Source organism: Dipodomys merriami, unplaced genomic scaffold (assembly GCF_024711535.1).
Source record: "Dipodomys merriami isolate MVZ:Mamm:240054 unplaced genomic scaffold, mDipMer1.0.p SCAF_22, whole genome shotgun sequence".
In the NCBI taxonomy this organism is placed as follows: domain Eukaryota; kingdom Metazoa; phylum Chordata; class Mammalia; order Rodentia; family Heteromyidae; genus Dipodomys; species Dipodomys merriami.
The window spans coordinates 22,408,549-22,432,596 of record NW_027203604.1 but is presented as its reverse complement, the minus strand read 5'-3'; the positions used below and the strand labels follow the sequence as shown (position 1 = coordinate 22,432,596).

The window sequence follows — 24,048 nt, the reverse complement described above, 5'->3', positions numbered from 1 at the left end:
TCTGTAGACTATTGACTGTACAAACGCAAACTTTGGTTGATGGTTGCCTTAAGATAGTGTTCTAGCACAAAACTGGTGCAATCTTCATCTCAAATGGGCCGAGTAAGCCAGAAAAACACAAGAAAAATGGCAAATTCGGGTATCTCAATTCCCAATCTTGATAATCAGGGATTAGAACAGATAAAGAATAATCCAGAGGAGAGTTCCCAAATAGCTCTACAAACACTAATAGCAAACATGATAAATGAGAAGTTTGACAATGTACAAAGGACTCTGTATGAGCGTGATAGGGAGAGAGAGGAGGCATCCCAGAAGTTTATACAGGAATATCATAAGCGTGAGGAAGCTACTCAAAAACTGATACAGGATTTGCGTGAACAACTTGAGAATGCTCAAAGAGAAAGGGAGGAATGGCGTGAGCAGGCAGAGAACACTCAAAGAGAACTGCAGGATTCCCACGAACGGGAAGAAAGAGAACTGCAAGAATCCCACAGACGGGGAAGAAGCTAATCAAAGAGTAATTCAGGAATTGAGAGACCAGGTAGAGAATACACAAAGATCACTAAAGGCATTCATGGAATCCATTAACAAAGAGCTGAAGGAAGTCAGGGAGACCACAAAGGGAATGCTGAATGGAACCCAACAGAAGGAATGGGAGTCCAAAGAAACCATAACAAATCAACTAAGTGATTTGAAAACAAACACTGAACACCAAATTAAGGAAGTAAAGAAATTCATACAAGACCTAAAACAGAGCTTCAACAAAGAACTTGAAGCCATCAAAGCTGACCAATTAGAAGGAAAAGAGATAAAAAACAAAGTAGAGAGTCTTGAAAGCAGGTTAGACCATGCAGAAGATCGAATCTCAGGGATTGAATACAGCCTAGATATTATAGAGAAAGAACATACAACCATCCAAGACAAGTCCAAGAAATATGATAGGTCTATCCAACACCTGGAAGACATCATCAGAAGGCCCAATCTAAGGATAATGGGTGTAGAGGAGCACCTAGAAACAGAAGTTAATGGTCTAGGAAATTTGTTTAACAGGATCCTAGCAGAGAACTTCCCAAACATACAAAAAGATAGGCCTATTCAGATACAAGAAGCTTTTAGAACCCCAAATAGACCAGACCAGAATAGGACATCCCACCGTCACATTATAATCCACACAGGATCAACCCAGACCAAGGAAAAGATCCTTAAAGCTGTCAGGGAGAAAAGGGTAATCACCTACAAAGGGAAACCAATTAGAATTACCTCAGATTTCTCAGCAGAGACAAAACAAGAAGAGCCTGGAATGACGTATGCCATGCCCTAAAAACAAATAATTATCAACCAAGAACACTGTACCCAGCTAAACTCTCCTTCATAACTGAAGGCCAAATAAAAACCTTCCATAGCAAAGAAAAATTGAAACAATACATCTCCACCAAACCAGCCCTACAAAAGATTCTTAAAGATGTCCTACACATAGAAAACCAACAAGACCGCAACAAAGGCCAAGAAACTGCACCCAAACTGAGAATCCAAGAACCTTAGGAAGAACCCAGTTTCCGCAGCCCCCAAGAAGGTGGATAACATGGCAGGAACTCCCAAATACCTCTCAGTCCTATCTCTTAACGTTAACGGACTGAACTCTCTAATTAAGCGACATAGACTGTCTAGTTGGATTAAAAAACAAGACCCTTCTATCTGCTGCCTGCAGGAGTCACATCTTGCCCGTAAAAACAAACACATCTTCAATGTTAAAGGCTGGAACAAAAGCTACCAAGCAAACGGCCCTCAAAAACAGGCGGGAGTTGCAATCCTAATATCAGATAAAATAGACTTCAAACTAAAATTTGTGAGAAGAGATAAAGAAGGTCGCTACATACTAATTAAAGGATCTCTCCTTCAGGAGGATATTACAATTCTAAATATCTATTCGCCAAACAATGGAGCACCCAAATTTATCAAAGAAACACTACTTTCCCTCAAATCCCATATAGATCCAAAGACATTAATTGCTGGGGATTTTAACACACCACTCTCCCCACTAGATAGATCAACTCGGCAAAAACTCAACAGAGAAACCGCAGATCTAAACAGCTGCATAGATCAACTAGACTTAACAGACATTTACCGAACATTTCACCCAGCAGCATCAGAATACACGTTCTTCTCAGCAGCACATGGAACGTTTTCTAAAATAGACCACATTTTAGGCCACAAAGCAAACTTGTCTAAATTCAGAAACATTGAAGTTATACCTTGCATTCTCTCTGACCACAAGGGAATAAAATTAGAACTCAACACCAAAAGCCACCAAAGAAAGTCCGGTATCACATGGAGGCTGAACAACACACTGCTGAATCATGAGTGGGTCATGGAAGAGATTAGAAAGGAAATTCAAATGTTCATGCTATTCAACAAAAATGAACACACAAATTACCAGCTCCTCTGGGACACAGCAAAGGCAGTACTCAGAGGCAAGTTTATAGCTCTGAGCTCCTACATCAACAAATTGGAGAGATCGGAAACTAACAATTTAATGACACATCTAAACCTCCTTGAAAAAGAGCAGCAAGATAAACCCCAATCCAGTAGACGGAACGAAATAATCAAAATTAAATCAGAATTAAATGAATTAGAATCCAAAAAAACTATAGAAAGAATCAACAAAACAAAGAGTTGGTTCTTCAAAAAACTTAACAAAATTGACAGACCCTTAGCAAATCTAATCAGAAAAAGGAGAGAACACACCCAAATTAATAAACTCAGAGATGAGAATGGAAACATCACCACAGAAACAACCAAGATTCAGAACATTATAAGGGAATACTTCTCAAAACTTTATGCTAATAAGTTTGAGAACTTGACAGAAATGGACCTTTTCCTAGCAAATATTGACATGCCAAAACTAAACCAAGATGAGTTAAACCAGCTTAACAGGCCCATATCAAGCATTGAAATAGAAACAGCAATAAGAGACCTCCCAGCTAAGAAAAGTCCAGGACCAGATGGTTTTACAGCGGAATTTTACAAGGCCTTCAAAGCAGAGCTCACACCAATACTCCTCCAACTCTTCAATGAAATTGAAAGAGAAAGCTCACTACCGAACACATTCTATGAAGCCATCATAACCCTCATCCCAAAACCAGGCAACGACTCATCAAAGAAAGAGAACTATAGACCCATTTCTTTGATGAAGATTGATGCAAAACTTCTCAACAAAATTTTGGCCAATCGACTTCAACAATTCATCCAAAAAATCATACACCATGATCAAACAGGATTCATTTCAGGGATGCAAAGCTGGTTCAATATACGCAAATCAATTAATATTATTCATCACATCAACAGGAGCAAGAATAAGAACCACATGGTTATCTCAATAGATGCAGAAAAAGCATTTGACAAGATCCAAAACCCCTTTATGATGAAGGTTCTGGAAAAATTAGGAATCCATGGAACATTCCTCAATACAATAAAGGCTGTATATGACAAACCTACAGCCAGCATTATACTCAATGGTGAAAAACTAAAGCCATTTCCTCTTAACTCAGGAACAAGACAAGGATGCCCACTCTCTCCACTTCTCTTCAATCTAGTATTAGAATGCCGAGCTACAGCAATAAGACAAGATGCAGACATAAAGGGGATCCAAATAGGGAAAGAAGAAATAAAACTCTCCCTCTTTGCAGATGACATGATCTTGTATTTAAAGAATCCCATGGACTCCACTCCCAAATTACTCAAGCTGATTCAAAACTTTGGCAAAGTAGCAGGTTATAAAATTAACCCCCCAAAATCAATGGCTTTTCTGTATGCCAACAATGAGAAAAGTGTGGCTGAAATTAGGAAAGCAACTCCATTTGTAATAGCCCCACAAAAAATAAAATACCTAGGAATTAACTTAACCAAAGAAGTGAAGGACCTCTATGATGAAAACTTTAAAATCTTGAAAAAGGAAATCAACACAGAACTTAAAAAATGGCAAAACCTCCCATGCTCCTGGATTGGCAAGATTAACATCGTGAAAATGGCAATACTTCCCAAGGCTATCTACAAATTCAACGCGATACCTATCAAAATTCCACCCTCATTCTTCAAGGAAATAGAGGAGGCAATCCAAAAATTCATATGGAACAATAAAAGACCCCGAATAGCAAAAACGTGCCTCAATGGAAAGAACACTGCTGGAGGAATATCAATACCAAATTTCAAACTCTACTATAAAGCCATAGTAATCAAAACAGCTTGGTATTGGCATAAGAACAGACCTCAGGACCAATGGAATAGAATTGAAAACCCAGAAATGAACCTACAGACCTATAGCCATCTAATCTTCGATAAGGGAGCTAAAACAATAGAATGGAAGAAAGACAGCCTCTTCAGTAAATGGTGCTGGCAAAATTGGTTAACTACATGTAGAAAACTAAAGCTAGATCCTTATATATCACCCTGCACCAGAATCAACTCCAAATGGATCAAAGACCTTGAACTCAAAGCAGACACTCTGAAAACATTACAGGATGGAATAGGAGAAACCTTAGGTCTCCTTGGCTCAGGCCGAAATTTTCTGAATAGAGACCCGGAAACACAACAAATCAAAGAAAGGTTGAACAAATGGGATTGCATATGGTTGCAGAGCTTCTGCAGGGCAAATGACATAGCTAGCAAGATCAATAGAAAGCCCACCGATTGGGAGAAGATCTTTACTAGCCATACAACAGACAAGGGTCTCATATCTAAAATATACTTGGAACTCAAAAAATTAAACCACCCAACAACAAATCCTCAAAGAAACAACTGCCCAATAAATAAGTGGGCGAAAGACTTAAAGAGAAGCTTCTCTGAAGAAGAAAGAAGGATGGCCAATAGACACATGAAGAAATGTTCGACATCCCTAGCCATAAAAGAAATGCAAATCAAAACAACATTGAGATATCACCTCACTCCAGTTAGAACAGCAAAAATCAAGAACTCTAACAACAACAGATGCTGGAGGGGATGTGGACAGAAAGGAACCTTACTTCATTGTTGATGGGAATGTAAACTTGTTCAACCACTTTGGAAAGCAGTATGGAGGTTCCTCAAAAGACTTCACATAGATCTCCCCTATGATCCAGCAATCCCACTTTTGGGCATTTACCCAAATGTTTACAAACAAGACCACACTAAAGCTACCAGCACAACTATGTTTATTGCAGCATTATTTACCATAGCTAAGATACGGAACCAACCCAGATGCCCCTCAGTAGATGAATGGATCAAGAAAATGTGGTATATATACACAGTGGAATTCTATGCCTCCATCAGAAAGAATGACATTTCCCCATTTGTTAGGAAATGGAAAGGCTTGGAAAAAATTATATTAAGTGAAGTAAGCCAGGCCCAAAGAAGCATAGGTCCCATGGTTTCCCTTATTTGCAATATCTAGTATAGGTATGAGTCAAGCAGAAAAGGTCAGATAATGTGATGTTAGGAAAATGAACCCTTAAATATGTATTTTAATGTTTTCGTTTCTTTCATGCATATGTTTCTAACGCATTTATAAGATTATTTCTTTGTTGCTTTGTATGTCCCTCCCTCACAGTGTAACCCCCGCTTTCACTATATTTGATGTCAGTATAACATGTGGAGGTGATTGGGGCAAACAAGTCGTTTAAGGACTCAGGTGGACCTGTTGCAACAATGAGAAGTACAAAATGTCATGTCAAAACCACCTTTACAATGTCGGTGGGGGGGGGAGGGGAGTATAATTGGGTGGGGGGAGGGGGGAAGCTGGGAAGGGAGGTGAAGGGTAAACAAAGGAGGAGGCTGCAATGCTTGGTAAGAAATGTATGCATTATCCTGCCCATGTAATTGTAGCCCCTCTGTACAGTATGTTCTCAAATAAAATAAAATAATATTAAAAAAAAAATTTCTAACTACTTTGTAACTACATAATTTAACCCAGTGATAAAAGGCACTTATTGAAAGCCTACCTTTTCAACGCCTCCCCACCTTAACTACTAACCAACCCGTCAGGCTGTTTTTGTTTTTTTTTTCATGCAATGTGCAATCTGTCAATATCTGCACAAAATAGAAAATATGGCAGCACTTGTGCAAAGACTGCATGCAGTTAGGGGAGAAACTCTGAAAGTTGGATGAACATTCCTGTTGGGCTTCAAGAAGAAAACAGCTTAGATTTTGCAATATGATAAGCAAAAATGTGGCTATGTGTCATAATGCGTCAATAACTTTCATCAGATTCTGAAATAAGTTGATTTTTAAGCAGCTTCACTTTTACAATCTATTTTAGCTGATACATAAAAGAATAAGAATTCCTGTAAGATGGTGACTGAATGACATCTCCTGGCATGCTTTCAAACCCAGAAGCACCTGATTGAACAGACGTTCTCACACCCAAGTCCCTGCAGCAGTGCTAAAGAAGGTAGTTCTGAGAGCCAGGTAGTTTGATTTTGATACCATCAACATCCCACAAGCTGACCTGAAACAATAGGCAATGTGTTCTCAGGGCTGGGCCACAGAAGTTGTGGTGCTGCTGAAGCTGCAGCATGGTCCTGTGCATGAAAGGTAGAGAAATTGCTGTGAGAAACTGTCCATATAGAATGCCTCGTGATGAAACATAGAGCCTTGAAATCTGGCTGAGCATTGCTATCAGCCCCAGCTCCATCTTGGAAACTGCAGCAACCTAGATCTAAGCATCCACTGGCACAAAAACAGTACCTATGTTGGAAAAAGACTGTACTAGTAGAGACAACATGGTAGGAGTTGGTGTGGACTAGTGTTGTGGATGATGTCTGAGGTTACAAAGTCAGACTGGGGAACTGAGAGCACAGATTCTAGAAATCATATTTAGATCTCCTTTCCCCATGATGAGAGAGCAGCTCAAGGCAATGGTATCAACTATACCAAAGTTAAGTCTCCAGCTAGGCTGCCACCCACCAGTCTCCAACTTGGATTTTGATGAGGAAAACTGTAGGGAGCCGAGGTGAGACTCCGCCCACTCCCTTGCAGCTTTGAGGTTTCCACCCCAGACGGTGCTTGGTGGGACACCTGGGCTGTGCGCGTGCACGAGCCAGGTAGAGCCCCCAGCCAATCCCATGACACCTGGTGACGGTGAAAGGCAGGCGACCAACAATAGAAAGACCCGCGTTCCGATTCTCCTATATAAGCGGCTGTGTTTCGGGTGCACGCTCTCTCGCGCCCAAGCTCTCCTACAACTAAAAGGCTCTCCAATAAAGCGTGATCTGAGAAGACTCCTGGTGTGGTGGTCGTTTTTCCTCGCTGGTCGAGTAGACGGTCACTACAAGTGGTGCCGAAACCCGGGAACGAATCTGGGACAGGACCCGCACGAGAGGCTGAATCGGAGCCAGAACTCAACACGCAGAGAGGGGACGTCGGTAAATACCCCCCGGTATGCTGTTCACTGTAGATTTAGATATTTATTGGTTGCTTGCATTGCTTCTTCCTTTGTGGCTTGTCTTTTTGATGGTGCGCACTTGCCTCGAGGAGGGAGGGTTTGATTTAATCCAGGAAGGACGCAAAGTACTAACGCAGCATCAGGATAGTCTATCAGAGTCAGCATACAGTAAGGGGGAGGAAAATAGGCCTAAAAGAAAAAGGGAAAAAAGACAAAAGGATCCTAAAGAATTAAAGCAAGAGGGGCTGCAGCCCTCACAAAAGGAGAAGGGTTTCAGAGAGGAGGGGGTCTCAAGGAGACTCCCGTGCCCTTCTTTAAAAGCAAACCGGTTCTCAGCCCTACATGTGGAAGGGCGGGACCAAGAATATAGTAATCTTGTGAGTGACTCAGAGGAAGAAATGTTAGAGGAGGAGGGAGAACAGCTCGATCCAGCTGATAGTGAAGAGTTAGAAGAGGCTGCGGCGGAGCACGTGGCAGACAGATATGGAGGGTGGCGCCCCCTAGGGGTGGGAGTACCGCAGCAGCCAGGGAAAGGAAACGGAGCTGCCCCTCACCCGTCGGCCCCCCCGCCGTGCCCGCCGGCAGGGAAGAGTCACTTTATAAAAGAAAAAACCTGGTCGCGATTAGCAGCCGCTTTCCCAGTCTTTGAGAATCCCATTACTGCTGAAAGAAATTTTGAGCCGGTTTCCTACTCCCATTTAAAAGATTTAGTTGAGGCAGTCAGGACTTATGGAGTGACGGCCAATTATACCACTGCCTTGCTTCAAAGGCTAACTATTAATGCTATGATTCTGTGGGAGCAAAAACTGTTCAATATTTTCCTGAATTAGTGGCTAAACAGGCAATTTTGATCTGAGAAAAAAAAATTAAATTAAAAAAATAAAAATAAAAAAAAAATAAAAAAAGAGGCAATTTTGGGTATAAAGTGTTGTTTAATGCACTTTGCAAAAATTCCAGATAAATTAATTATTCCATACACCTGTGAACAAGTTGAAATTTTAGCAGCCACAATGGATATGTGGGCAATTCTTGTTTGCTCATTTCCAAATGTAATTGATAATCATTATCCTAAGCATCCTCTGCTTGCCATAGTTAACAAAAATTTAGTGTATTTTCCTGTTGTCACTTCAAAGGAGCCCTTGGCTGATACTCTAACCATCTTTACGGATGGATCAAAATCTGGACAAGGTGCCTTTTTTGTTCAAGGACACAAACAGCCGGTAGTCTTTAATTTTCGGCCGAATGTCCCACAGGCTGTTGAATGTTTAATTGTGCTTGAAGTTTTTGAAAGATTTGATCAACCTTTTAACTTATTTTCTGATTCATTATATGTTGTAAATGCTGTTGCTTCTCTTGAAGTTGCTGCTTCAGTTAAGCAGGCCAGTACAATTTCTAATGTTTTCTTACAGATTCAATCCCTTATCTTAAACAGAAAACATCCTTTTTATATTGGACATATTCGTGCCCACTCTATGTTGCCGGGCCCGATGGCAAAGTGTAATGATTTGGTGGACCAGGCAACTCGGGCTATGGCTCTGGTCGCTGCTGATCCTGTAGAATTGGCAAAAGACTTTCATAGATTGTATCATGTACCTGCTAATACCCTTAGGAAAAGATATAATTTGTCCAGGCATGTGGCAAGAGATATTGTTAAAGCCTGTAAATCTTGTGTTACCTTTCTTCATCCTCCCCATGTGGGGGTAAACCCCAGGGGGTTGAGACCAAACGCCCTATGGCAAGTGGATGTTACTCATCTGACGGAATTTGGTAAGTTGAAATATTTACATGTGTCTGTGGACACCTTTTCTGGTGTCATTCATGCCACACCTCTGGCAGGAGAAAAGGTGTCTCACGTCAGAATACACTGCTTAGAAGCTTGGGCAGCTTGGGGAAAGCCCCTTAGACTCAAGACGGATAATGGCCCTGCTTATACTTCCCATGGTTTTCGCGGCTTTTGCGCACAAATGCAGGTTGCCCACACCACCGGATTGCCCTACAATCCTCAAGGACAAGGTATAGTGGAAAGAGCTAATAGAAGCATAAAAGAAATGCTTCAAAAACAAAAAGGGGGAGTTGCTGAGTCCGCATCCCCCAGGGAAAGACTATCTCTTGCGCTCTTTACCCTTAATTTTTTAATTCTAAATGACAACGATCAGTCTGCCGCAGATCGGCATATGACAAGAGACTCCATGGATACTAAAGACATGGTCATGTGGAAGGATGTTATTAATAATAAATGGTATGGACCGGATCCGGTAATAACGAGATCCAGGGGAGCTGTTTGTGTTTTTCCACAGAGTCAAGAAGTACCTCACTGGGTGCCAACGAGACTGACCAGGCCGGTGGAGACTGCAGCAGAACCCGCTCTTGAAGATGCAGCTGATCTTCCTGCTGTTAGCAACAGTGCTAATAGCAATCCCTGTGATAGCTAAACCAATGATGCTGTGGGCTGTCACAATTTACTGACTGGATTGCCTCTGCGGTGTCCTTTTCCAAAGAGCGGGTGGGAGTCGGAATGTTTTTAGCCTGCTGCTTGGGAGGATGCGTGGTCTGCCTATGGTTGGTCTGTCGCCTTCGAGCCCAAACCAGAAGGGACAAGGTTGTTATCTCGCAAGCATTAGCCACTTTGGAGAGTGGATCCTCACCCCAGATTTGGCTGTTGGCCCTAAGAGGCAGTTAAGCCTTACCATTCTGCATAGCCTTAGCACCCCGAGGGATCAGGGGATCCCATTGCACCGGGACAGGTATGCAATTTGCAATTTGGGACAGGGTGCAAGGCAAGTGCACTGCACTTGAGGAGATGGTTCTCATCTCCTCAAGAAGAGCATGCTGGGTTGCAAGTGGGTTGATGCCCAAGATCCCACCTCTGCAAAAAAGGCATCGGACGGGCCTGGTCATCACTGGGGAAGGCGCGCCCCTCAGGTGAAGGCCAGTGCAAGGTCCTCTCATTAATGTCTTAGACAGAGGCCCAACCTCTACTCTTACCTGTTGCCATAAAACAAAGAAGGGGGAACTGTAGGGAGCCGAGGTGAGACTCCGCCCACTCCCTTGCAGCTTTGAGGTTTCCACCCCAGACGGTGCTTGGTGGGACGCCTGGGCTGTGCGCGTACACGAGCCAGGTAGAGCCCCCAGCCAATCCCATGACACCTGGTGACGGTGAAAGGCAGGCGACCAACAATAGAAAGACCCGCGTTCCGATTCTCCTATATAAGCGGCTGTGTTTCGGGTGCACGCTCTCTCGCGCCCAAGCTCTCCTACAACTAAAAGGCTCTCCAATAAAGCGTGATCTGAGAAGACTCCTGGTGTGGTGGTCGTTTTTCCTCGCTGGTCGAGTAGACGGTCACTACAGAAAACAAACCTAGCTACTCAGGAGAGCAATGGAGAAATGATTAGATTTGGTCACTCAAAGAACGCTTGAAACTGTCTAATCAAGTTAGTAGAGTTGTGTGAGATCCCAAAGTTGTGCCAGATCCCAAACGAGTCTCTGGAATATAAGGCTACATAAGGCCATGTGTGTGTATGTGTGCGAGCATATTTGTATATGTATTGGAGGTGTCATTTTAAGATGCTTCTAACAAACAAAGGCAGGCAGAAGGACAGAACACAGCCTGGGAAAGGATGGTAGGAAATGCATGCAATAGGGCAACTTGTGTGGAAGGAGCAATGGAAGAAGAGCTGTGTGGAAAAGGATACGCTATGTTGTACAACACAGAGAATTCTCATGTAATCATTATTTTCTAGTGAGGAAATCATTGGTGATTCAATTACTAAAGAGTCTCTGTGATAATAAAACTTTAAGCCAGGCTCAAAGAAACATAGGTCCCATGGTTTCCCTTATTGGCAATAACTAGTATATGTTTGAGACAAGCAGAAATGGTCAGATAAATTGATGTTAGGTGAAATGAACCCCAAGATAAGGAATCAAATGGTTTTTCTTTCTTGCCATTGTTTCTAACATATTTATAAGATTACTTCTTTGTTGCTTTGTATGTCCCTCCCCCACGGTATGTCCTTCCCCTGTTTTCACTGTATTCGATGTTGGTATAATTTGTGGAGGGGAAGGGAAAAAAACAAATTGTTTAAAAAGGGATAAAGGTGGACCCATTGCAACAATGAGATATACAAGACGTGATGTCAAAAAACAAATTTACAACTTTGGCGGGGTTGGGGGGATAGGAAGGCAGGGATAGTAAGGGGAAACAAAGAAGGAGGCAACAATGCTTTATAAGAAATGTATTCATTACCTTGCTCATGTAATTGTAACCCCTCTGTATGGTATTTCCACAATTTAAAAAACTTATTAATAAAAAAAGAGGGGCTGGGAAGGTGGCTCAGTGGTAGAGCGCTTGCCTTGCATGCATGAGGCCCTGGGTTTGATTCCTCAGCACCACATAAGCAAAAAGAAAAAAGCTAGAAGTGGCGCTGTAGAGTGTTAGCCTTGAGCTGAAGAACTGAGGGACAGCGCCCAGGCCCAGAGTTCAGGCCACTGGACCCCACACACACAGACAAAAAAAAGAAAAAAAAGAAAAGAAAGGAAAATTGTAAAACTTTCATATTAGCTTGTGCTTTTAACTATTCATTTCATTTTGTATTTGTTAATATTGATTGGCTTTTGTATATTTGACTTGAGTAATTTTGTACTCTTTTATTTTCCTTTTTAGAACTTTCTTTTCCATTTCTTTCCTATGCAGTCATTATGCATTAGCCATGATACCCAGGTTCCATTACTAGATATTAAACTGTATCTTCTCCTTTTCTCTTATCATTCTCTGATTTTAACAACTTCCTCTGTCTACATATTTTCTGTCTTTAACTCCCCATTGATAATCCTTCGTTAACTACATTTCCAGTAGGTAAACAGATGGCCAGGTTGGTTTTGCTTGTCTGTTGGCTTCTCTGCTTTTCCTCAATATAATATTAACTATGTCTTTCCACCTATCTCAATTTGCCTTTTTTCCTTTTTTTCTTCTTTTGCTGATCCTGGGGCTTGAACTCATGACTTGGGTTCTGTGCCTGACCTTTTGTGCTCAATGCTGGCACTCTCCAATTGAGCCATAGCTCCACTTCTGGCCTTTTGGTGATTAATTGGACTTAAGAGTTGTATGGATTTTCCTGCCCTGGCTGACTTTGAACCCCTATCCTTAGATCTCAGCCTCCTGAGTAGCTAGGATTATAGGTGAGCCAACAGCACCTGGCTCATTTTGCCTTTTAATTTGCCCCATCCATTAGTTTCTTCCTTCACTCTTGTTTTCCTTATAAAACCATGTATCTCGTATCATTCATTAATATTTTATTTTCATCTCTTTTCTATTTGTACCCTTTTAACTTAGGGCTTCCTAGATGACACAAAAAAGAAACCATTTTGTTGTAAAATATTCCTCTAAGGTACTGGAGTAGTACTGCTGATTTCTCTTCAATAATGATTGGTGTAATCTGAAGATTAGCTTCTGTAGCTAAGTTAACTCTCCCAGGGGGGTTGTTCCTGGTGTCTTGAGCAATGTGGTTAAATGATTCCTAATTCACGCTCCCCAAAGTCTGGTTGTAAGAATCTATGTTAATGTCTCTGTATTAATTTGGAAAATAGACCTCCTACTAAAATGCATCATTAATTCTAATAGATCTTTTCTCTCAGTTGTTGTGAATTATTGTTCTAACGTTCAATATAATTCATAGAGATTATTTTGTTTTTCTTTCAAGCATTTCATGTGTATATTACCAAGTTTATAATGTGCCCAACAGTACTGATGATAACTAGCATCCCATTGGGAATAACATAATTAAATCATTTTCAGGTTGGTTCTTGGAATGGAGTTAGCATATCCTTGCCACATTAAGAATGTACTTCTATTCATTTTATAATTATGTTTAGCACAGCTAAGGAAATTTATCAAATGCCATTTTAGGAGATCATATGTTCTCATTCTTATTAAACCCTTCTTCCATGGAAACAAAGAAGCTAACATTAGCTATAGGTAGTATTTCTTGGCCCAGGGAAAAACTTGTGATATCAGATTTACAGCTTTACAAAGCACTATGTGATCCTCTGTGTTCACCTTACTTTTCTGAGCCTCCCTAATGTTGCATGTGAATATGGACAATATTTATTCCTGCTTCTTAGGGTTAAGTAGATGGATAAATCCTATTCAGGCCTTAGCACACTGCCTCACTCACTGTTATTATAGAAGTAATGGTATTTGATATCATTTTAATGAGAAAATTTCAGTTTAATATTTGATGTATTATCTTCACCTCTATACTCGTACACAATACTGTTCTATAGAGCTTTCATATTGGTGAATCTTTAAAAGTTGTTTGTGTCTACATTTTCTCCTTAAAAAACAATGTTTAGCATTACTGAGATTGAAAGTAAGAAAATTACCAATAGCTACGTGAATTCCACATTTGTTCTCACATTTTCTTATTTTAGCTTTAAACATTTGGGCTTCACAAAACACAGCTAATATAGCTAAATATCTCAGGATCAGCTAATGAAGAAAGGCTGTGTGTGTGTGTGTGTGTGTGTGTGTGTATGTGTGTGAGTGTGTGTGTAGATATGTGTGTGTATGAGAGAGAGAGAAAGAGAAACTAAAATATTGACCTAACACTTCTTTCTAACCCTTTATGCTTTAATTTATTCACTGTGGGAACTGTTATTATAGAGGTGATGTTCAGAAGGGTTACAGTTACATGTCAGGTAAAGAGTACATTTCTTTTTGGACCATATCACACCTTCACTTGCACTCGACCATAGATTTTTGTTTTTATACCTATACGCTCCATAACAGCGACAGGGGACTTCTGGGAGGATCAGAATGGAATAGAACTTAAGAAGATCTCTCCCCATGAAAACTTGTGGTTCTGGAATGACTAATATTAACTCCAAATGGTTTTGTTAATTTTCCATGTAAGCACAGAGTCCAGACAGGCAGACAAAGTTCTTTATTTCAATAAAGCACAGGAAGGCTGGAATGCAGGAAGATCTGTTGAGTTAGTTTCTGTATTTCCTGTCTGGGTGGGTAGAGGTTGTCTACTTTCTGCCACCCTTAGGACCAGGGCCCCTCAGTCTTGTAGGTTCCAATGAGATAAAATTGAAGAATACAACACTTAAAACTCCTCCTTTGGACTAGCAATGAGAAAGAAAGTGGGCAGAATAAATTGAACACTTAGCCAGAGCTGCTAGCAGATAACATGATAAAAAAATAAACGAAATTATTGCTGGGTGCCAGTGATTCATGCCATGATATATAATCCTAGATATTCAGGAGGCTAAGATCTGAGAACAGTGTTTGGAAGCCAGCCTTAGCAGGAAAGTCCATGAGACTCTTATCTCCATTTAACTACCAAACAAAGTGGAGCTGTGGCTCAAGTGGTAGTTGCTAGCCTTAGGCAAAAAAGCACTGGGACAGATTCCAGGCCTTGAGTTCACACCCTAAGACCATCATACATACAAAATTTACTTAAGAGTTGGGAATGTGGCTTAGTGGTAGATTGCTTGCCTAGCATGCATGAAGCCCTGTGTTTGATTCCTCAATACCATATAAACAGAAAAAGCCACAAATGGCACTATCGCTCAAGGAGTAGAGTGCTAGCCTTGAGCAAAAGAACCTCTGGGACCATGCCCAGGCTTTGAGTTGAAGACCCACAACTGTCCAAAAAAATTAAGAAGGTGTAGAACTGAGATTAAAAAAATAAAAACATGATTTCTGAGTTTAATAATTCAGAGGAGAGCTGAAGGAGAAAAAAATTCATTGACCCTAGGGACAATTAGAAGGGCAAAACAGATCATAGAGATAGGAAAATGTTGCTTGAGACTTAAAGAATGTGCCTAGGGAATTTTTTTGCAAATAGGTGTATATCAGTAAAGCAAAATACCATAGATGAAAAAGAGAAAATGAAATAATAATCTAAAATATTCCTGAACTAAAAAAGAGCTCATTAAGTGTACTGAGAAGTCTATGTTGATGAGAAAGATTGGACTACAGTAGCAAAATTTTTGTTATCTAAAGAAAAGAAACAGCTTACAAAATTCCATACAATGTAGTTACTCAAAGCCCACACATTCACTGTTTTTTCCTTTTCACATTTGTAGATGAAGGACAGTAGAATAATGTTTGGACTTCAGAGGAAACAAAACTGCAATGTAATGAATGCTACTATATCCAGCCAAGGTACCTTTCCTCCACTTATTCATTTATTTTACTTTTTATTCTGAAGGTGATATACACAGGGGTTACAGGCATTAAATACATTTCTTTTTAAACAGTGTCATCCCCTCCCTCATTTTGTCTTTTCCTCTATTTAGATGGAAGAAAAACCATAAGTATATATGACTCATTCCTTGTCTGTAGCAAACACTGAAGTACAGACTGCAAATAACTAACAATTGGACCATGTGTTAGGGATAGATGATGAGTATGATATGAGTTACATGTACAGGGTAATGAATAGATAGATAGATCAGCACAATAATTTTCTTTAACGTATCAGTAGTAAGAGAACCAGTCAAATGAGTGTATTTAGAAAGCAAACAGAGCCCGTGAAAGGAAAAGTAAACCAAACCCTCTTATTTACCAAGGAAAAGAATGAAATAATAAAAACAAAAATAACAAGAAAAGTAGAGGAAAGGAAGGAGGACTTGACTAAGTTATATTTGACTTGTTATACTTGACTAAGTAATATTGTTCAATATTACTTGCAAAAAATAAAATGGGCTATTTCCATTATTACATTATATATAGGCTATATGGAAAGAGTTTGATGTCATTTTCTTCCCTGTCTGAAGTAAGGAACTAGGACAAGGTCATACTCTCTTAACTCCAAGAAGTGTTTCATTTGTACTTACTTTTCTATTTCCTTCGAATATTTTTTCTAGTACAGGAAGGATTACTACATGAAAAATTAAAAGTTTTAATTGTACAAGGTAGTAGAATGATTTCAAGCAAAACTGATTTTTATGGAAAGTAAAGGCAGCTGCAGAATTTGGAAGATCTAACAACTTATTTCTTCCTAATTTAATGTGCATTTCCTTTTTTATTATTAAGTAGTCATACAAAGAGGTTACAATTTCTTAAGTCAGGTTATTAATACAATGCATCTTGATCAACATTATCCTTCACGTCTTTTTGTATTGTGAAATACTTTGTCATCCTTAGGACTACACAATTTGATTTTGGGGATTTGTATTTTCTACCTGGCAGATTTTTCATACAACAGAACATACAAATATTACCTCAGAGCTCCCAATTTGATAGTAGACCTGTTACACAGAAATTAACATATTTTCAGAGAAATGAAGCACTTCCTGAATTAGGAGGCAAACTAGCAATTTAGTAATTTACATTAAGTAGAGATGTCTATTTCTTGGTTAGAAGAGAATTGGAGCATCACTAAAAAGCTGTATCAGCTTCAAATTCTCTAGTTTTGAGAATTATTGTTAAATTCCTCATTTGGGTTTTTTTCCCCATAGCTTTGCTTTAGCACTACTTTTTTGTGTTCATAACATTTTGAGTCTCAGACGAGTTTTAATTAGTGAATAGTAATCTCCCATATCTCCAGGACTTTTTCTCATGTTTTCTCTGTTGTTCCTCACTGTCTCTGTCTGATCTTAGAAGGTCACAGTCATGGGAGTTAAAGAGAAACTGAGTTCAAGGAACATCAAACTTTTCCCATTATGAAGTTTTCTTTTTTATTCACTGACAAACAGTTAATGGAATTCAAGGCAATAGAAATATCTCTTCTCAAAAAAAGTAATAAGGCTAGTTTAGGGTTCTTATAGTGTTTTTGTTATAATAAAGATGTTTTCTTTAAGTAAGTTGTTTAGAAAGGGATAGAAAACTTTGCTTTTATTGATTTGGAACAGATATAAAGAAATTTTGGAATTCATAGAAGAGAACAAGGATTTTGGGGAAAAAATGAAGTTCCACTGGAGGAGATTAATAATAATGTAAAATGAAGCATAAAATACAATGTAGGGAAATGTATTTTCTAATATAATTGTGCCAGCATCTTTGGTACATCTAAGTAGATTTATTCTAAGAGCTCCCTGAGATGAAAAGCAGGCCTGGAGAAAAATCTGACACATCCTGTGTGGGGGTTGGAAGGAGGAGCTGTCCTCACAGGATCTGACATTTAACACTGAGTGACCTGCCAGGAACAGATCCCTTAACTACCAAGAACCTCATCTTGAGTAGAGGTCCTGAGTTGTCTTTCCAAATCGTCTAGGTAAATGGAGAATCCCACACAGAGGGAAACAGCTAGAAAAATCCAGGGGGGAAAATCTAACCAAATCACAATTCAAACAGCATCTCCAAATGAGTTTCTGGTTGTATTGTTATATTGGGAACAACATGGAAACAGACAAATGGAATGGAAGTCTGGATCATTCAGGTGTAGGGGAAATAGTGTATATAACTATCCTTGCTAAAAATATAATATTATTAAAATGCACTAGTTTTACTGCTGTACGTTAAAATTTGAACAGTTTAGTAATTTGATGACTGAAATGCATTCTTAATTAAATTTGCATCAACAATGTACATATTTATGACATTTGAGTGCATGTCTATAATGTGGAAGTTTTAAATCAGTGCATATATTATGTATTCTCAAATTTTATTTATTCTGATAAAAATGTTTAAAATCTTGAAGCTTCTTTGAACATTATTTTATCTATATCCACTCTACTGTGCAATAAAATGCCAGAAAAATACTTTCTCTATTCAGTGATTGCTCTCAATATAGATAAGTGCATGTGTATCAATGTGAATAAATGCAAATAGAATTCATTAAAGTTAGCTGATACATATTTATATTTCTATCTCTCTATATGTATGTTAACACATAGGAAACATTTATATATATATGTGTGTGTGTGTATATATATATATATATATATATATATATATATATAAGAGTTCACATGTATACAATGAGATGTACAAGACACTATGTTGAAAACGAACTTTATTACTTTGGAGAGGAAGGAGGAGTTGAGGAGATGGGGAGGGAAGTGATGATAGGGGAAAAACCAAGAAAGAGATAACAATGCTCAATAGGAAATGTACTGGTTACCTTACTCATGTAACTGTAACCCCTCTGTACAGTATCTTTACAATAAAAATATATACAAAAAAGAGTTCACATGTATAAATTATATATAAATACACTATATATGTAAAAATTTATCTATGTATAAATTGATGGTAAATTTCCCATCAGAAACAGCGATTGATGATGCTTTCTATGAATACTATATATGTCCCTAGATAAATATACATATATATTTGAATATACACAGATATGAATATTTAACAGCTGCCAGCTCTGATCATTTTTTACTTCAGTTGTCATCTGGCACAATTGAAGGATTAAGTATTAGATTAAGGTTAAGACTAAGACTGAGGTTAAGTTGTCAGACACTCTGATTTTTGGATAAATTTAAAACAGAACTAGTTCAGAAGTTTAAGGCTAATTGAGTTATAGAAATATATTACTGCACTCTCCAGTAGTATTTCAAAACATTCATTTCCAAAGAAATCTTTCATTGAAAGCATTCTTCTTGGGAAATCAGCCTAGACAAAGAAATCACCATGAAAATACTTTGAGTCTGAACTATTTTTGGAGGTCTGAGACAGCTGCAATGTTCATGAAAAAGTCAGAGGCTCAATGAGTGAGCACCAGCTGGTGACCCTGGGCTAGGCCCTTCCTATGCAATAAGCTTCAGCTGACAACACTGGCTTCCATTCCTATTTACCTCAGAAAGTTATTAAAGCAGCACATTTTTGGGAAGGGAGAAGTGGAATTTGAACTCAGGACTTCGCACTCACTGGATTTGCTTGTAATACCTTGAGTAATTTCTCCAGACCAGCATTTTGCTAGATAACTGGAGATAGAGTCTCATGGACTTTTCTACCCAGGTTGATATCCAACTGAGGTCCTCCAGATCTCAGCCCCCTGAGTAGCTAGGATGGCAGATGTAAACCACCAGCACCTGGCCAAAGCAGAACTTCTAAATGTGCACTTTAAACTTGTTTTTCATGCAAACTAACCAAGTGACTGTGTGTTACTTACTCTGTCTTCACAAATATTTAGGAACTGATGACTCCAATATTTTTTTTCAAATTCATGAATTAGGACATTTGTGAACACACAGTCATGTTGGTTCTATAGGTAACTATAGAAATGAACAGAACAAGAAGGAAGAAAATAATTGTATATACTATGATCACCGGGCTTTATTTAATTACTGCCATTATCAGTCTGCTTACTACATACTAGTAAGTATTCCGTCATTGAAGATTTTTAATCTATTAACAAATTTAGTATGAAAAGATAGGAACTGCTTGAAGTCAGCAGAATTGATTACAATTTATTTTGTTAGGACTGGGGTGAATGCTTGAAATCCTAGCACTCCATAGGCTGAGGCACGATGATCAGGATTTCTGATCAGCTAGAGCTACATAGGAACAGCCTGTCTCAAAGAAACAGAAAAGTGAAGCTCTATGAATTAAAAGTTTACAGGAGGGGCTGGGAAGGTGGCTCAGTGGTAGAGCACTTGTCTTGCATGCCTGAGGCCCTGGGTTCGATTCCTCAGCACCACATAAGCAAAAAGAAAAAAGCCGGAAGTGGCCCTGTGGCTCAAGTGGTAGAGCGCTAGCCTTGAGCTGAAGAGCTGAGGGACAGCGCCCAGGCCCAGAGTTCAGGCCCCATGACTGGACCCCCCCAAAAAAAGTTTACAGGGTATAAAAATGTGTCCAATACAGAGTTTCAAATATGAAGCCCACGGTATGATATCTTTTGTAGTCTTATATCTATGGATACATGGAATTGATTCCCTCTAATACAGAAATTTAATATTTCTACACGTGTGCCACTCCATAGAATAAGCAATGTTATTGGTAAATATCAGTAACAAAATTACTTTTACCTGATATCACACCCAAAAAAAACTTAAAATTTTTGATCCAAGTATTAAATTACAATGCAATATTAAGTTAATATTAACAAGCAGATGCTCAGTTGGAACAAAAACATCATATCAAAAAAGGTGAGTTTGTATAAGACACTATGTCAAAAAACGAACTTTAGAATTTAGGCGGGAGGAGGAAATGAGGAAGTGGGGGGGGTAGAGGGGTGTAGTTGAGGAGGTGGGAGGGACAGGATGGTAGGGGAAAACAAAGGAGCAGGTAACAATGCTGGATAAGAAATGTACTCATTACCTTGCTCATGTAACTATAACCCCTCTGTACAGTATTTTCACCATAAAAAAGATTTTTTTAAAAAGGTGAGTTAAATATTTCTTAATCTTATTTCCTTGGTTTTTAGATTCTAATGCCTACATTCAATTAGATGCACAAATTAACCCGAGAAGTACCTTAAGAACAGTCAGCAATTGAGGTCTCCTCTATGATGAAGTCTGAATATATACTATAATAGTCCTGGTACACTCTCTATAACATATGTAAACACAGCTTTAGAAGGATATATCTCAAACTTGAGACAATTTTAAAAGCTCTCAAAAGACCTGGGGCAATGGAGAAATGCCTCAAATACTAATGAAATTATGATGCTCAAGCCATTTTACTGAGCTTAATTCCTGACATAATTATTTCCTAGATCTAAATACTTAGAAAAGTATGAACAAAACCCTCAGTTGTAAAGTAAAATCACTGAGTTTATCAAGTCTAAATGATAAACAACTCATTTATCTCTATAGACTGACAGTTGATTCATTCCCTAAAAGAAAAGAGTATTCTTTTGTTTGCTTCTTTAGAACAGGGTCTAACTACATAACCTAGCCTCCCATTGAATTTTTTATTCTCCTGCCTCAGCCTCCCAAGTACTGAGATATAGGTTTATATCACCACATCTGGCAAGGCTTCTAGTTTTGAAGATGTGTCTTCAAAATTTATATTTTACCAGTCTGCTAAATAAATCATAATTGCACATACTACTAAAACAAAATATTTGAATTTAAATTCTAAAGAATTTTCTTACTTTGGTAACTTTAAAATGTAAATTTATACTATATACATAAATATCCATATACATATACTCACTAGCTTGCAGGCATAATCATATCACTACACATGGACATGATTTTTTATATTTAACTTAAAAATACAAATCTATAATAAAATTAAACGTTATGAATAAAGTAACTTACATTTATATACATGAAGATATAACGTGATCTGATCTTATTTGCTTTTGTGAACAAATGAATCTAGTACTACAAGGAATTGGGGAAATTGCCAGTAAACTGTTCCATATATATGTATATGTATACATGTATATGTATATATGCACACATACATAGATGTATATCTGTGTGCATATATATTCATATACTAGGGCAAACAATAAACAACATTCCCTACTATGACAACTTACAGACAAATCAAAGTAAGATGATTTAAAAATTACTGGTCTTGGTGGTAGTGACTGTCCTTACATACGGGTGGCTGACTATTTTTACCATTGCTATACCTGTAAAATGGATAAGCAAAAATAGGTAGCAAAGCTGCTATTGTATATCAGTTACCTGGATTCAGGGAAATAATTTACCACTACAATTTAAAAGGCTAGTTCCAATGCAAAAGACCAAGAATGGAATATATTTGACATTTTGTGGGAAGTGGTGTCCAGTCAAATAATACTAATTTTAAATTATAGCATCAATTTGCTACCAGCCCTGATAATTAAAGGGAATGAGTCTCTGGAATTTAAATTCAATGACAAAGACCCTTCATTACAGATAGGTAACGATGCCTAATTTGGGACATTTTCCAACAGAACATCAAACCGGAGCTGCTGTTGCTTAGATGCTAGGAAACCAGATGGAGCAGGGCATTGACAAGACACTTTCTCTATGTGCTGTTAAGTTGAAACAATGTGTAGGAGCCAAGCAATGAGGCCCAACAATACAGAAGCAGAAAAGGAATAAGATAAAGAGGTAAACGAGATAAGAAAAAATAAGGCATCAAATGTATCCGAATATCCCATGGCCATAACAGTTTAAATAAAAGAACAGTAAAGATGAAGGAGAGCTGAATTCAAGTAATGAAAAATATCTATATTTGTATGGAATCACATGAACTCTCAGAACGTGGAGACAGAGTGAGGCTGAAAAAGCACCCAGACTGTTTAATATTGCTGATGACTATACAAGCTCACAGCTGATGATATTTCTGTCATGTAGGCTGACGAACATAGCACCTCTATGCGGAGTTCAAAAGGTCAAATGATTAAGTTCAAAGTTATTTTGTCTACTTATATAAAAACTATTACAAAGAGTTTTGAAAAGAATGAAGAATCCTCATGATTGACTTAAGGGCAGTACGGGAATAAAAAGGAAAAGCTAGAAAATTAAGATTATCTAAGACCATTCATTTAAAATATTTTTAAAGAGAATAGCTGAAGAAGAATATTGAGGATATAATTTTTACTTTTTATGGTTTTTAGCTAGAAAAACTACACTTAGTTTGGTACTCATAAGGGAAGGGGTAACAATGCCTGACAAGAAATGTACTCATTTCCTTACTCATGTAACCGTAAACCCTCTGTACAGCATCTTTACAATAAAATACAAGTTAAAATAAAATGAAAATAGTAACAATAAACAACTTTTCCACTAAAGGATACGAAAAAAAAATTCTCTTAATTGGGAGGCTACAATTAAACTCTGGGTTTATAAATAATGTAATGCTAAATAATAAATAATAATGTTCACACACAAACACAAAATACTGTCAATTTTTGAAAAGTTTAGTATTTTAATTCGATATAAACATATTAGAAGTAAACTTTCTGTTAATCTTATTAAATAAAATAAAAGCATTGGAGTAAAGCTGTATCTATAGATTTATTTTCCAAGGTTAAAAGAAAATTCTTTGATTAAGGAACATCATTTATTAAGTTTAAATTAGTGTAAATACTGTCCAGCAAGTCTATTACACCAGCAGATTTTTTTTCCTTTTTGGTACAACTACAGGGCCTTGTACCCAGGCCCTACTAGTACTTTCACTCAGCTTTTGTGGTCATGGTTGTGTCTACCACTTGAGCTATGCCTCCAGGAGATCTTGCCTCACTAGTAGCCAGGATTGTAGGCATGACCCTGAAGTGCCCAGCCCTAATGTTTTTTAAAAATCAGGAACTGTCCAATTTTCCTAGAACTCTCATCCTGAAATTATTCCCTACTTGAAAATTCTGTGTAGTATTTTTGGATAATTCTGATGCCCAAAATAGGTTTTTTTTTTTAATTCCAAATAAGATTTTGTTTCACAAGCATAAATTACAGAATCCTATTCCAGCATTACTGCTCTCATTCCTATACTTTGTAGAGCTGAATTAAAAGGGAAAATAAGAAAAATGAAATAACAGAAATGCCTTAATATAATTTTCTGAAATACATTACTTCCATATCCTCAAATCTTTGTATCTCAGATAAAATCTTTAAAAATCATCAAATCAAATGCTTTTCCAATTGACCTACAAAATGCCATCAGTATCTACCATTTATTAAATGTGGTTTTTTTGTTGTTGTTTTTTTTTGGGGGGGTCCAGTTGTGGGGCCTGAACTCGGCCTAGGAGCTGTCCCTCAGCTCTTCAGCTCAAGGCTAGTGCTCTACCACTTG

At 38.2% G+C, this 24,048-nt stretch overlaps 1 long non-coding RNA gene across 2 annotated transcripts in view; it reads left to right on the top strand.

Moving 5' to 3' along the window:
* Positions 1–24,048, top strand: part of LOC138834893 (uncharacterized) — a 117,880-nt gene that overhangs the window by 79,586 nt on the left and 14,246 nt on the right. For both annotated transcript variants that reach the window (XR_011374290.1, XR_011374291.1), the window contains exon 7: positions 15,504–15,582. This is a non-coding gene — a long non-coding RNA (uncharacterized lncRNA). The remainder of the gene's footprint in view (positions 1–15,503; positions 15,583–24,048) is intronic.